This window comes from Staurois parvus, unplaced genomic scaffold, assembly GCF_062004578.1.
Source record: "Staurois parvus isolate SC_StPar_1 unplaced genomic scaffold, SC_StPar_1.0 ptg000255l, whole genome shotgun sequence".
Classification (NCBI taxonomy): Eukaryota; Metazoa; Chordata; class Amphibia; order Anura; family Ranidae; genus Staurois; species Staurois parvus.
The window spans coordinates 1,002,258-1,018,758 of record NW_028318051.1 but is presented as its reverse complement, the minus strand read 5'-3'; positions in this window follow the sequence as shown (position 1 = coordinate 1,018,758).

Genomic DNA, 16,501 nt, shown 5'->3' with positions numbered 1-16,501 from the left:
TGTCAAACGCTATAGGGACGTTTGGCAAGAGTTGGAAAAACAGTCAAGTGTGAACGAGCGCTTAACCTCCCTGGCGGTATTTCTGAGTGTCGGGTAAAGTTTCAGTACCACAAGCGGTAACCCCGAGCTACACTCGGGAATACACTGCAGTGTTGCTTCGGGATCTGTTCTTCTCTTAGCTTGTCCTGCGCTCCCGCAATGTCCCCCCTGCAGTGTCCCCGGTAATGTCTTCCGGTGGATGCCGGCATCTGTCTTCTGGGTTCCGTTCCCTGCGACGTCAGGAAGTACGGGGGACGGAACGGCGGGAAATTTTAAATTGACAAAAAGTGACATTCACTAAATTCACTAAATCACATAGTAAAACATTACTCTATCAAACCATTTCACATATATTTTGTCCCGCGTGCTTTGTCCTGTGCCCTGCCTGCATTGTTACTGTTCTTTCTGCCTGGAAACTGAGAAACGTCCATGGTGTCCAAAAAGCGTCCCTTTATGTCAAAAGCGGTTTTAGACCGGCTAGAGAACAGCGATAGTAAATCAGAACCACTTGCAAAATTGAGTGATAATGATTCGTGGGGAAATTCGTCATCAGACACTGAAAACGATTCTGCGACTTTGCTCAGTGATGTGCAGACTTGGCGCTATATTTCAAATTTCAGTGTTTTTGGTTTGATTATATTATTGAATTAAATTTATTATTATTATATTATTATTATTTTTTTAGGATTGTTACTTAAATTATAATTTATGATTTCGTGTTTCAAATTGTAACATACCTGGGATGTTTACTAGACTCTTGTTTGGACAGATTTCAGTGAGTTATTCCTAAAAATTACAGGCCTACAATAAAAAAAATACATATTTCCATACAAAAAAATGTACCGCTTTGAGCACAAAAATATGGACATAATCAGACCGCTAGGGAGGTTAAGGAGAAAACGGAGGGATGGAGGAGGGATGGAGGAGTAATCCTGCAGCATAAGGAGAAAGAAGTCTCTGTATCCACACCTGCAAATAAGGATTGGATTATCTAGGAAACTCCAGGGGATATCCATCACCCAGCAGACCCGAAATGCACAGCAGCTGAAAATATCCAACCATAATTAAGGACACAAAGTTATGTTTGCCTAAATTAAATATTAGGCTTTCATTGAGGTGAGCGCATATTGATATTATAATTTGGAGGGCACTCACACAAGGAATACAGATATCGTTTGAATCACACTAATTAATTTGTGGGGCTGTCACCATTTACTTATTAATATATTTATCAGATTGATTTACTGATTAATTTAATTTATATTTTTTACTTTTAGTTGTTTCAATTATGTCACATGGCACACATGTTACTTTTTGATTAAGCACAGGATTAATGACACAAAGTTGGAGATTCATTGATGTATATTTATTTTAATGGTATTAATTTTGGAGCGTGACATTTAAGTTTTAATATTTATGGTTTAATAACACATGATTATGAGGATGTGTACTAATGTCAGCGAACCACATTATTAATGATATAGCAATTTATTCACTTTTTCAGTGGCTCACAAGTGCAATTTATATAATCAAATTTCATCATAAATTTAGGCCAAAATGTATTCTGCGACATGTCTTTGCTAAAAAAAAAATCCCAATATATGTAAATTAATTGGCTTACATGAAAGTTATAGCATTTACAAATGGCGGTATATATACTGGGTTTGTACTAGTAATGGCGTCGATCAGCAACTTTTAGCGGGACTGCAGTGGGCATTCTGACACTGGGGGGAACTGACTTGGTGCCATTGACATCCCCAGTGACACCAATACAGTGATCAGTGCTAAAAAAAAAGCACTGACACTGTACTAGTGGCACTGGGCATGAAGGAGTTAACATGTGGGGTAGTCAAAGGGTTTTCTCTCTGCAGGGAGTGTTTTACTGGTAGGCGGTGTCTGTGTGCTTCACTGTAATCACACTGCTGTGGATGGCTGTGCACAGCTGTCCAGAGCAGTGTGCTCGAGCTTACAGGGAGGAGGGCTGTTAGTAAACAAAACAGTCCTCCTCCCCTTCAGAAATGCTCGGTAATCACCGGCTGGGACCCGGTGATTGACAGCCGCGGCCGCTAATGGTGGCACAGGTAGGGCGTGCTCCCCCTACCCGGAAATGCATAATCACGTATATATACGTGATTTGTCGCACCCTTGCCACCCTGTAGCAGAATATCTGCTTTAGGGCAGCAGGAAAGCGGTTAAGGCTTGGTTCACACTGCCGCAACTTGGGATTCGACTTGTGAGACCCCAAGTCGCATGACGTGAAATCCCATTTTAGCCACATAGAGCCATCTTAATTAGCACTACTGAAGTTGCTCTGACTTTAGGAAAGGTTCCTGCACTACAAGTTGACTTCTATCCGACTTGTGCCCATAGACTTTAATGGAAGTCGCCTCCAAGTCGGATCCTTATCTATATTTATGTGATTTGGATCCCACATTACAGGAAGATTACCCAGGCATTCCCGGAAAGTTGCTTCAAAGTAGTAATCAAGTCACCTGGCAAAGTCGCACTGTAAGCCGCACGACTTTCAGGTCGCAGTAGTGTGAACCAACTGTAACCCTTTCACTGCCAGAACTGTTTTTGTATTGCTTAGCATACACGCTAAAATGAACATTTTAGACCTAAATATTACTTAACCACTTGCCAACCGCGCTATATCTGAATGACAGCTACAGCATGGTTGTCCAGTTCTGGGAGGGCGTGCATCTGACAATGTCCATGATCGCTGTGTCCTACGGTAAAAGGCCAATCACAGTGGCCTTTTACCACGTGATCAGCTGTGTCCAATGACACACCACCGGGTAAATGCAGTTGCACAGCTAGGTACAATTTTGCAACGTTGACATGTGTTAGTAAAACCGTACATATCATCACAACTACTTTGTACATCCAGGTGGATTATACCTTGTTTTTTTCAGGACTAATTGGGCTTTCATTTGGTGGTGAGTGGCAATGGATATCTCCTGATTTTTTTTTATTCAAAGGAAAACTGGCCCAAAATAGTAAAACAAAAAAAAATTTTTTATTTAGCTCTATTTCTTGTTATTACCATAACTTACCACCAAAGAACAACCAAAAATAAATTCTCCAGGTCTTGACGATCGCAGCGATACCATATATGTGTATAGTACATATATATATATATATATATATATATATATATATATATATATGTGTAGTACAGCCCAGAAACAATAGTGCACATTTTGTTTTTTTTTTACCTAAAACACACTGACTTTTGACCTTGACCTTGGACCCCGACCTCTACCCAAACACTTACCCTGGCACTGAACTAGATCAAACTTTGATCTGGGTATTTTTCTTTATTTTTTATTTTATTTTTTAATATTTATTTATCTTTTTTTTTTTTTCTTCTTACGGACATTTGTTTTCCCCCTCTATGCCAGGAGTTAGAGAGATGCAATGTATCTCTCTCCTCCATTCATAGAGAAAAAAAAGACAGGGGGCCAGGCTGTACAGTGATTGATCACTGTGATAGCCAATCAGAGGCTGTCACAGCGATCACGTGACCTGGAATTGGGAGCACCGGCTCCCGATCGTTAGAACGGGACCCGGAGCTCTCAGCGACACTGCGGTCTTTGTGCTGGGAGCGCGCGTGGCGCGCTCCCAGCAAAACGACAGGTACAAGAATATGCGGCCCCACAGAAAAAAGCCCAGTTCCATGAGGCTGCATATTTGTGTTATGTCAGCGTCAAGGGGTTAAAATGACAAGCAAGAGCTCAGAAACAGCAGGGGGGGCTGAAGGTTGACGCGTTTCACACCTGTCTCAGAGCTTAATCATAACCAGATTGTGAAAGCTGTGAAACATGTCAGCCTTCAGCCCCCCACTGCTGTTTCTGTGGTGCTGCTTGTCAACCACTTGCCATCTGCCCTATAGAAGAAGTACTGCTATGGGGCGGCACGGCTGCGCAAAATCACGTATATATACATGATTTTCATTTCCGGGTAGGGGGTACGCGTATGCGCTGCCCTACCTGCACTGCTATTAGTGGCTGGGGATGTCAATCTGTGATCGTCGGCAAAGCTGAGAGGGGAGAGACCTGTGTGCAGAGGCGGACTGACCATTCGGGTACTCGGGCACTGCCCGAGGGCCCGGGGTCAGTAGGGGGCCCCATGAGATGCCCCTGGTATCTTTCATAGGCTTTTTTTGGGTGTAGTTTGAGTGTGGGCGAGGACACAGGGGCCCCATGATCCCCTATTGCCCTGGGGCCCAATAAGTTGTCAGTCCGCCCCTGGCTGTGTGTAAACAACACAGGTCTCTCTCCTGTCAGTATGGACATGCTGCTTTGTATCTCTGCATAGCAGAGAGATACAAAGCAGCATGTCTCCCAAATAAAACAGCACACACAGTAAAACACATACAGCACACAGTTACCCTTTGATGGCCCCAGATATTTAACCCTTCCTGCCTTGTGTAATTAATACAGCATCAGTGCTTTTTATTAGCACTGATCACTGTATTAGTGTCACTGGGCATGTCAATGGCAGTTAGTTCCCACTGAGTGTCAGAATACCCACCACAGTCCCGCTATAAGTCGCTGATCGCCACCATAACCAGTATAAAACAATTCAAATTCCAGTATCTCTACTGCCGTTTGTAGATTCTATAATGTTCATGTAAATTATGTGTGCTGGAGTCTTGGCTGTGGCGCAGAGCTCTGAAGGAACAGCATGGGTAAGCTGTTTCTTCAGAATGCATGCTCCGGTGCGGTGATGTCATCGACTGCAGGGACACTAAATATCTCCTAAACGGTGCACATTTAGGAAATATTCCTTGTGCCTACAGGTAAGCTTTATTATAAGTGTAGGTACCAGGGGCGGACTGACCATTTGGAAACTCGGGCACTGCCCGAGGGTCTGAGGTCAGTAGGGGGCCCCATAAGATGCTCCTGGTACCTTTTTCATAGGCTTTTTTGAGTTTGGGCAAGGACACAGGGGCCCCATGATCCCCTTTTGCCCAGGGACCCCATGAGTTGTCAGTTCGCCCCTGGTAGGTACAAGTGTCCAGTGGGAGCTTACTTCCACTTTATTTCAACAAGCTGATGTTAGAAATTGATTGGCTACCATGCACAGCTGCACCAGATTCCCAGTGCACCAGTTTTAGTAAATCTCCCCCTATATGTCAGTGTATAGGGAGGATAGTACCTCCTGCTCACGTTCCTCTATTTTAAAGGAAACTTGAATAATTACTGTACCTTCAGATGAGTTAAGGCTCCGATTGATGCATATACGTATATGGGGAATACAGTGTCCACCCTCCCTGCAGTCCGCTTTTCATAAAGTCCTTCTCTGCTTACAAAGTCCTTCATATGAAATAGAAACAGATCACCTTGGAAGGACCAAAGTGGACACCCCTCCTAAAACCTCACACATGCCTAATGGCACAATTCCAATCAAGATATGTGTTTTGCAATGAACAGCTTGAAATATATGAAGTTATAAAAACATTTCAGATAAGACAAAATGGAGTATACAGCCATCTTATAACATTCTATATATGTGATTCAGTAAGGATCATAGTCATCCCTATACATCAGTGAATATCCAAGGACTGGAACTGGGCAGAACTAGTGACACTATTGTGGTGCTCTAACACAAGGAAACTAGAAATATTCCCTGGGACTTTATATGGCAAAATACAATCAATATACAAAAAATATAAAACAGTAATGTTTATTACAAAGAATTGACATGATAAAACGAATCAGGAGATTTAATGTGGAATCTAGAATCCAATAATTAATGCATCACCTATTGAACAAACACAGCGCGCATAAAACCTGACAGTCTGTATTACATGAATGGGCAAGTGGGTTCAAGGCCCAAAGAAGCTTGTACAGTGATGTTGTTCAGACAAATCCAACGCGTTTCGGAATTCTTGTTTCCTTCTTCACAGACTAAATATGTCAGGTCTAAAACATAACATCATATTACATAAGTAAACAATATAGTACAGAATAACATTTTTGAGAGAGAAATATATATACAACAGAGCTGGTTACTCACACATTTAGAAGTTGTATCACATTGAATGATAGATAACAGATATTGTTGAAAAATTAGCCAAGGATGTTCCAAATGACATGTCAGGGAAAGATCAACCACGGAAAGACAAAGTGCGTTAACGTGATACATGTAGGGTAGCAGTCATGTACCTGATAGGAGAGTGAAATGACGAGGTCGGCTTCACTTGTGTCACTAGCACTGACCCCGCTGGAAGTAGAATAGAGGATGCTGAGGGACCAGGAGAACAAGAGTGCCTGCAGGTGTTGCCTGAAGAGCTTGCAGTTGGAGTCCTGAAGAGACTGGCGAACCACCGGTTCAGGAATGGTAGCGATGTTTCGGAATCCCACCTGGGTTAAAAAGGCACTCCGCTTGCCCAGCAGGATCAGGATAAATGACTTGTCAGATCTCCCAGCTGACTTGAAGCAGGAACAGAGCTGGTATAATAGACAGCCAGGCGGGCACTCGAGCAGGACAGGAAGCTGAGATCAGAGACAGGAGCAAGGTCACAGGAATAGCCAAAGTCATCAATGGGTGGGCAGAGAGGTACCAAATCATAAGCAAGCCGAAGTCAGGAACAGAGCCGGGGTCAGGAATGAGCAGCAAGGCAGGAGTGGAATCCGAAGTCAGGTCAGGAACAAGCCGGGTCAGCAACAAGAGGATCATACAAGAATACAGCAGGACCCAGGGAAACAGCTGGATACCAGTCAGCACTAAGCACAGGCAGTAGCATCCTTTAAATAGTCCATCTGATGCCAATTTTCACTGTGCGTGTGCGCAATCGCGCATTTCTGTGTGCATGTGCACATCTGGTCACTATTCTGTGGAATTCCCTTACAGCAGCCCATTCATTTGAAAACTAAAATGCACCAAAATAGATGAATGTATTCTTTGTAGAAAAGCAATACCACACTGTACGGTAGTGTGTTGGCAAGGTGTGTTGGGGTTCAGTGAATGGCATCATAGCACCACAACACACAGCGCATGGTTTCACACGCTGCTGTAAGGTGCTCATTCCCTCAATGCAAAAGTGTGGGTGAAGCCTTAGTGTGCCTGTGTGTGTACTGTATCACATAGGGTGTACCACAACGTCCGCCTAGGTGAAGCCATGTTTACCCTCATACAGGTGCACAAATGTTCCATGCATCCTTTGCAGTCCCATTGATAGCAACTGGGCTGCAGTGGCTGCATGGGCTCCCAATTTGACATCTGTATGGATGTGGGTATGTGTGTCCCGGACCTCACACTGGCTGTGTTCAGGGCTTTTAAATTGTTCAGTACGCTCTCAACTAAACTGTCAAACCATCAAATAGTTAGTGTTATAATTGCTCCCAATTTGACAGCCATGTGGGTGCACATCCCCGAATGCAGACAGTGTACATCCCAATTGACGTCAATGGGACTGCCTGCACAGGGATACATGGAACACCTATGCATCCATATATAGGTAAATATGGCCTAACATGGGTGTACGCTGTAGTCCGCCACGTCCTATGAGACCCAGGTATGATGTACAGTGTAGACGATGGTAATATGACTTGATGCTTCTGTGCATAGTAATGAATATACAGTACATTTTAGGACCAGCAGGTGGCGGTGAAGTCATGTAGTTGTTGGGCGATTATGACAATGGTAGATATCACAAACAGTATATTGCCAAAAGTATTGGTCGGCCTGCCTTTACATATGAACTTTAATTTTCATCCCAGTCTGTAGGGTTCAATATTGAGTTGCAGCTATAACAGCTTCAACTCTTCTGGGAAGGCTGTCCACAAGGTTTAGAAGTGTATCTATGGGAATGTTTGACCATTCTTCCAGAAGCACATTTGTGAGGTCAAGCACTGATGTCGGAAGAGAAGGCCTGGCTCACAGTCTCCACTCCAAAGGTGTTCTATCGGGTTGAGGTCAGGATTCTGTGCAGGCCAGTCAAGTTCCTCCACCCCAAACTCGCTCATCCATGTCTTTATGGACCTTGCTTTGTGCACTGGTGTACAGTCATGTTGGGCCATCCCCAAACTGTTCCCACAAAGTTGGGAGCATGAAATTGTCCAAAATGTCTTGGTATGCTGACGCCTTAAGAGTTCCCTTCACTGGAACTAGGGGGCCAAGCCCAACCCCTGAAAAACAACCCCACACCATAATCCCCCCTCCACCAAACTTTACACTTGGCACAATGCAGTCAGACAAGTACCGTTCTCCTGTCAACTGCCAAACCCAGACATGTCCATCGGATTGCCAGACAGAGAAGAGTGATTCATCGCTCCAGAGAACACGTCTCCACTGCTCTAGAGTCCAGTGGTGACGTACTTTACACCACTGCATCCGGTGCTTTGCATTGCACTTGGTGATGTAAGGCTTGGATACAGCTGCTCAGCCATGGAAACCCATTCCATGAAGCTCTCTACGCACAGTTGTGCTAATCTGAAGGCCACATGAAGTTTATAGGTCTTTAGCTATTGACTCTGCAGACAGTTGGCGACTTCTGCGCACTGTGCGCTTCATCATGTGTTGACCCCGCTCTGTCATTTTACGTGGCCTACCACTTCATGGCTGAGTTGCTGTTGTTCCCAGTTGCTTCCACTTTGTTATAATATCACTAACAGTTATATTTAGTAGGAAGGAAATGTCACGGATGGACTTATTGCACAGGCGGCAACCTATCACGGTATCACACTTGAATTCACTGAGCTCCTGAGAGCGACCCATTCTTTCACAAATGTTTGTAGAAGCAGTCTGCATGCCTAGATGCTTGATTTTATGTATCTGTAGCCATGGAGGTGATTGGAATACCTGAATCCAATGATTTGGAGGGCTGGCCCAATACTTTTGGCAGTATAGTGTATCTGTCAAAATATAACATAAACAAATCTGGTGCTTCCCCACCACCATCATGGAGTTGGGGAGAATTGTTGTGGCAGGCAAAGTCTCAAATGAAACATAGTGGGGAAAGGAGCAACAAGTAAAAGAAGCGAGGAAGTGAATGTAGACCCTAACTATGAGCCTTTCTTATATGATCCCTTTTGGTCTCTTAAAGCTCAGCTCCATTAAAATAAAAATAATCCACCAATTCAGTATGCCATAACCCCCCAGCAAGGGTTAAATGCTCATAATGTCTAGGGGAAAAGGATTAAGAAGAAAATACTTACCTTGTTCCTTGCAACAAGATCTTTCACTTTCTTCATCAGTTCATCCTTTACAGTTTTGTAACACTTGTCCCTTTCTTTAGATTGTAAGCTCTAATGATCAGGGCCCACCTAACCCTCATGTAATGCAGTTTAACTGTACTGTCTCCTTTTATTTGATGAAGTTCTGAACAAACTGCTGTTGCTAAATCAATCCCATATACTGATAAAAGCAAGGAACTGACTTCAATTTTTTAAGATATTTTAAAGTGTTTCTAAAGAAATTTTTTCAATTAAATTAATAAATATGTAATACTAACCTGCTCTGTGCAATGGTATTACACAGAGCGGCCCTGAACCTCCTCCTGCTAGTGATGTTGGCTCCTACACTTCTGTGTCTGCCACTATGCCACTATAGCAAGCCGCTTGCTATGGGGGCAGACGTGCAGACCTGAGCAGGGCTGTGTGCCTCTATAGACACACACAGCCCTGCCCCCGCTTGTTCCTCACAGCATTTGATTGACCGTGATGGTTCAAACTGCTGTGTCTCAGTGAGTGGAGGGAGAGGGGAGAGAAGAGATGCAGGCAGCAACAGTGCTGGGTCGATTGAGGACATAGGTGGGTATTTATGGAGGTAGGGGAACATAGCAAATTGTAAAATGGTTTTCCCCTTAACACAGGGAATGCATTGAGATAGAAACATTTTTTAGCTTTAAAACCACTTTAAATGAAAGCTATGTAAGTAAAAGCATTTCTACCACCATACCTAAAGCGCTGAGCAAACTGTTGGCGCTATATAAATCCTGTATAATAATAATACCGAGCGCCTGGCTCCCATCTTTCTCTGCTCCCTCTATATTCTTCTGGGCCACTGTGCAGCTTCTTCTGACATCTCTAATATATTTTGAACCTGTAAATACAACAAACATATTCCTTGGATCCTGAGCTCTGTAACTCTCATTTAATTCCTATCTTTCTTCCCCTGCTTTTATAACCCCTTTCTTCCCATCTCATGGTCCATACTGCCTGGAATTCAGTGCTATTCTTTTGAAATCGGTGCTGAAACTACAATGGCTTTGAATTCCTTGCTTAAAATAGCAAAAGAAATGTCTTTTGGCAGCATTGCTACTGACTGATTAGACCAGCGATCTCCAAACTTTTCATCGTAGATTTTACAAAAATTCTGTGAAAAAAATCAGTTTTATCAATGAATGAATAAAGTTTAAATGAATGAATATGTTTTACTTGGAGTTTTTTGTTGTTAGCAGGGCATGGTTCAGAACAAAAGAGAAGAATTTAAAAAACATCACCATCAGACTCCCTCTTTACATCAGAGTCTCCCTCAGAGTCCTTGTTGTCTCAGGGTCTCCAACAGAGTCTTTCCCTTTCACCAATGTCTTCATCAGTGTCCCCTCTTACATCACAGTCTCCCTCAGAGTCCCCTCTTACATCAGTGTCCTCATCAGATTTTCTTCTTATACCAGGGTCCCATCATAGTCCTCCCCTTACACCAGTGCCTGCTTCAGAGTCCCACCTACATCCGGTTCCAGATCAGAGTAACCACTTACATTTAAATTTTCATCAGAGTCCCTCTTATATCAGGGTCTCCCTCAGAGTCCTTCCTTTTCACCAGTGTCTACATCAGTGTCCCCCCTGACATCAGAGTCTCCATCTGAGCCCCCCCTTACATCAAAGTCTCCCTCAGAATTTCCCCTTACATCAGAGTCTCCCTCAGAGTCCCTCCTTACACCAGTGTCTCCATCAGAGCCCACCTTGCACCAGGGTCCCCAGCAGATTTCCTCATCAGAGTCCCCCTTTTTACTCTAGTGTCTTCATCAGAGCCTCCTCCTACATCAGGGTCCCCATTAGAGTCCCCCCTTACATCAGAGTCTGCATCATATTCCCCTGTACATCAGAGTGTCCATCAGAGACCCCCCCCCTCCAGGGGTGGACTGACAACTCATGGGGCCCCCGGGCAATAGGGGATTGTGGGGCCCCTGTGTCCTCACCCACGCTTAAACCACACCCAAAAAAGCCTATGGAAAAGGTACCAGGGGCATCACATGGGGCCCTCTGCTGACCCCGGGCCCTCGGGCAGTGCCCGAGTTAACAAATGGTAAGTCCGCCCCTGCCCCCCCTTACATCTGGGTACCCATCAGAGTTCCCCCTTTCACCAATGTCTCTATCAAAGGCCCTCCTTACATCAGTGTCTCCATCAGAGTCCCCCTTACATCGGGGTCCCCAGCAGAATCCCCTCTTACATCACAGTCTCGATCAAAGTCCACTCCTACACCAGTGTCTCCATCACAGTCCCCCTTACATCAGGGTCCACCTTCGAGCTCCCTCTTGCATTAGTGTCCCCATCAGATCTGCGCTGGAGACTGTGGGAGGAAGCAGAGACCACCTGATGTGAATCCTCAGTCTGTGCTGAGGATCTTCCACTGACCCTAGTTGTGGGCCAGATAGAATCTTGTAGCAGGCCAAAGTTTGGAGACCCCCTGGAATAGATACAGATGAAGAAGAAAATTCACAAATATAAATGTAATAATCCAAACAGTTGCTTGTATTGTCATCGGACTTTTCTTCCTTGCTTTTCCTAAATTCTGTGCAAAAGTAAAAAATTAACCCACAAGAGGGAGTGATCAGCTGGCTGGATCTCATTGGAGCTTGTTAGTAGAATATCACGGGTTACTCCAGGATAAGTTGGGTCATAACTATTCGAATGGGGTTTTCTATTTTGGTGAGAGTGTGAAATGTTGAGATATTATCAAGGGCTCAATGGCTTAGCAGCAGCTACCCTTATCTAGCCAAAGTTATTTTTGCAGGCAATTTATTGAATAGGTCTATTATAAAATGTATTTTCATTATCACTTGAGTTTCTATAAAGCAGCATGGCTTAAAAAAATACCAACAAGCCCCTTTTGCTTACCTAGATCTGGCCAGATGGTGCAAAAGTTCCAGGTCTTCCAGCTTCCTTGCTGCGGAGTGGGGTGGTCCTCCTTCGGGTGCGCATGTTGCTGCCTGGGTGATGTATACACTTTTTATTGGTTGTCCAACGGTGGGGCCCTCTCAGGGTCCAGAACACTGCTGCAGTGAGATGAATATGAAAGGGGGACCAGTAGGGTTGCCACCTCATCCCTTTAAAACTGAACACATATTAATTACACAGGTTTTGTGGCTGATTAAGGTGGTAATTAAACTCACTTAGTGCCTTATGTGCATTAACCCCTTGACGCCGATGTCACACAAATATGTGGCCTCATAGAACTGGGCTTTTTTCAGTGGGGCCGCATATTTGTGTACCTGCCTTTGTGCTGGGAGCGTGCTGCACTGCGCGCTCCCAGCACAAAGACCTGGGTGTCACTGAGAACCCATGGTCCCGGTACCCATGGTACCTTTCCGGCAAGTTTTGCAATAAAAAAATTGCTTAAAGATACACTATATTGCCAAAAGTATTTAGACGCTTGCCTTTACACGCACATGAACTTTAATGGCCCCCCAGTCTTAGTCCGTAGGGCTCAATATTGAGTTGGCCCCGCCCTTTGCAGCTATAACAGCTTCAACTCTTCTGGGAAGGCTGTCCACAAGGTTTAGGAGTGTGTCTATGGGAAGGTTTCACCATTCTTCCAGGAGGCCTGGCTCGCAGTCTCCACTCTAATTAATCCCAAAGGTACTCTATGAGCTTGAGTTCAGGACTCTGTGCAGGCCAATCAAGTTCCTCCACCCCAAACTCACTCATCCATGTCTTTATGGACCTTGCTTTGTGCACTGGTGTGCAGTCATGTTGGAACAGGAAGGGGCCATCCCCAAACTGTTCCCACAAAATGTCTTGGTATGCTGACCCCTTAAGAGTTCCCTTCACTGAAACTAAGGGGCCAAGCTCAACCCCTGAAAAACAACCCCACACTATAATCCCCCCTCCACCAAACACTTGCAGCACAGTGCAGTCAGGCAAGTACCGTTCTCCTGGCAACTGCCAAACCCAAACACGTCCATCAGATTGCCAGACAGAAAAACGTGATTCTACACTGTAGAGAATACGTTTCCACTGCTCTAGAGTCCAGTAGCGGCGTGCTTTACACCACTGCACGTGACGCTTTGCATTGCACTTGGTGATGTAAGGCTTGGATGCAGCTATGGAAACCCATTCCACGAAGCTCTCTGTGCACTGTTGTTGTGCTAATCTGAAGGTCACATGAAATTTGGAGGTCTTTAGCTATTGACTCTGCAGACAGTTGGCAATGTCTGTGCACGCTGATCCCGCTCTGTCATTTTACGTGGCCTACCACTTCGTGGCTGAGTTGCTGTTGTTCCCAGTTGCTTCCACTTTGTTATAATCCCACTAACAGTTGACTGTGGAATATTTAGTAGTAAGGACATTTCCCGGGTGGACTTATTGCACAGGTGACAAACTATCACAGTACCACGCTTGAATTCACTTAGCAGTCTGCATGCCTAGGTCCTTGATTTTATACACCTGTGGCTATGGAGGTGATTGGAACACCTGAATCTAATGATTTGGAGGGCTGGCCCAATACGTTTGGCAATATAGTATATATTGCAATGTGAACTAAATATACCTATTTTTTATTGCAAAGTTTGCTAGAAAGGGTATATAGCAGTGTGCAAAGGGTTCATCCAGAATTTCTAGTGTTAACCCACAGGAAAGCTGCATGTGCACCGCGCTGCACCTGTGGTGCGGGTAAACCATAGCGCATCAGTGTGAAAGCAGCCTTATAGTGGGCTCAAGGGCTCGTTTACATTTGCGGTTTGGAGTGGCAGTAAAACCCCACAGTTGAGAAGTACTTTTACCACAACCCCCAAGCACTGGTGTAGCAACAGGGGTTTGCAATTGCAACCCCACCTGGTGCGGTGGTATATTCAGGAACCGATCTTCCCCATTTTCCTCCTTAACCCCCCCAAAAGCTTGCTTTTCCTCTTCTGACTCTCTTCGGCATTAATTGGCTACAGGAGGAAAATATTCATTATTCTATTCAAAATAAAAAATGTGAAATTCTGAACCATTTCATTTCATTGTGGCCTGCGACCGGTTACCAAATCACTTAAGTGGCACTCGATCTTCAAAAGGTTGAGCACCCCTGCTATAAATAATGCCATAAGAAATGTAAGAGTGTGATCAAGGCAGCAAAAATAGACCATGAGAGGCACATAGCAGAGAAGAGTAAAGAGAATCCCCTCCAAAATTTTAAATATATTATTAGTAAAAAGACAAAGCCGGATCATATTGGCCCATAAAGGATAGTCAGGGGAATCTGGTTACAAGTGATAATGAGAAGGCAGCTGTGTTAAATACATTATTCTCCTTGTTCTTTTCTAAGAAAAAGGAGGGGTATAATAGACAAGATGGTGTTTTTATGAACACAGCATGGAATCTTCCCTTTTGGCTGGAAAACGTAATATGAATAAATAACAAGTGACATATGACTTACACCCAAGTGTCCTTAAATAATTTATCCAGGTTATTGCTAGACCATTATTGCTAATATATAAGGGCAGTTTACTGACCGGAATGGTACCAGCCAACTGGCGAAAAGCTAACGTAGTACCAATATTCAAAAAAAGGACTGGGATACATACCTGTAAACTCCAGACCAGTCAGCCTAATATCAATAGTATGTAAACTATTGGAGGGGATGATAAGGGACAATATCCCAGAATTTGCTGATAAAAATAGTATCATTAGTAGTAACCCGCATGGACTTATAAAGGACTGTTTTTGCCAGGCCAACCTTTTAACGTTTTATGAGGAGTTAAACTGTAATCTGGATACAGGGAGGCATGTGGACGTGGTGTATTTGGACTTCGCTGAAGCATTTGATACAGGACCCCATAAACGATTAATCCACAAATTAACGTCTGTTGGCTTTGACAGTAGTGTATGTACCTGGATAGAAAACTTGTTAGAGGAGTGCATCCAAAGGGTGATATGCTGCGTATCTTCTGAATGGACTATAGTTGCGAACAGGATGCCCCAGGGCTATGTCTTGGAATCAATTCTGTTAATTTGTACATAAAAGATATACAGGTTGGAATAAATAGTTTAATCTCAGTGTTTGCTGATGATAAAAAATTAAGCAGGGTAATAAACTCACAATAGGATATATCAACCTTACAGAATGACCTACTGCATATAAAATAAAGGGGTGAGCAACTGCATGGCAAATGAGGTTTAATATTAATAATGGTAAAGTAATGCACTTGGGGACTAAAAATATGAATGCAAATTACATGCTAGGGGGAGAACCTCTGTGGGAATCTAGGATGGAAAACGATCTGGGGGTTCTAGTAGACCACAGGCTTCACAATAGTATGCAATGCCAAGCTACAGCAAGCAAAGCTATGCATTAAAAAGGGTACTTACTCGAGAGATAAACCTATAATTCTACCACTTTACAAAACTCTGGTTCGGTCGCATCTTGAGTATGTCTTCCAGTTCTGGTGACAAATCCTCAGGGAGGATGTGCTTGAATTGGAGCGAGTCCAGAAAAGAGTAAGAAAGCAGATAAGAGGGCTGGAGGACCTCGGTTTTGAGGAATGACTACATACAGAAAACGTATTTTCCCTGGAGAAGAGACGCTTAAGAAGAGATATGATTGCAATATACAAATATGTGAATAGTGATTCTAGCACAGTGAAAAAACTGTTCAGTCTCGGGTCGCTTAAGAAGACATGTGGACACTCAATGAAGTTGGATGAGAAGCAGTTTACCCTTAAGCTACATAGGGGGTTCTTTACTCTTAGAACAGTAAGGACATGCAACTCCCATCTACAAATGGTGGTGTCAACCGGGAGTGTCAATAAGTTAAAAAAATTCTTAGATGGGCATCTTAGTCAATGCAATATACAGGAATATGGGAAATAACTTAGACATAAAGTCATACTCACTCATACGCCCACACAGGTTGAACTGGATGGACTGATGTCTTTATTCAACTTTATAATTATATAACTATGTAAGTAAGTGTTAAAGGAACATTTAGCTCTACTAGGCCAGGATTTGTTCCAGTCCCTCAAGTCCACAGATACCAATAAATCTTGCACCCAATGCACAACATACAAAAGGGGTTTAGCGTAGGCTATAATATTGTCATAAGTCTAGGTGATCCCGCTGAATTCAGCCAAACATGTTCAAAGAGGTCCAGTGCCTAAGTTGTAAATAGCAGAAGTATTCTAAGTTTAGGGCATCATGATGATCCCATTTGGAAGCCCAAGTAGGAAAAGAGTGTGAGGTCAGGAAATGCAAACCATGTGTGGAGCTCCACATGAAAGACCTAGGCTGGTCCAAGTCAGGAGGAAAG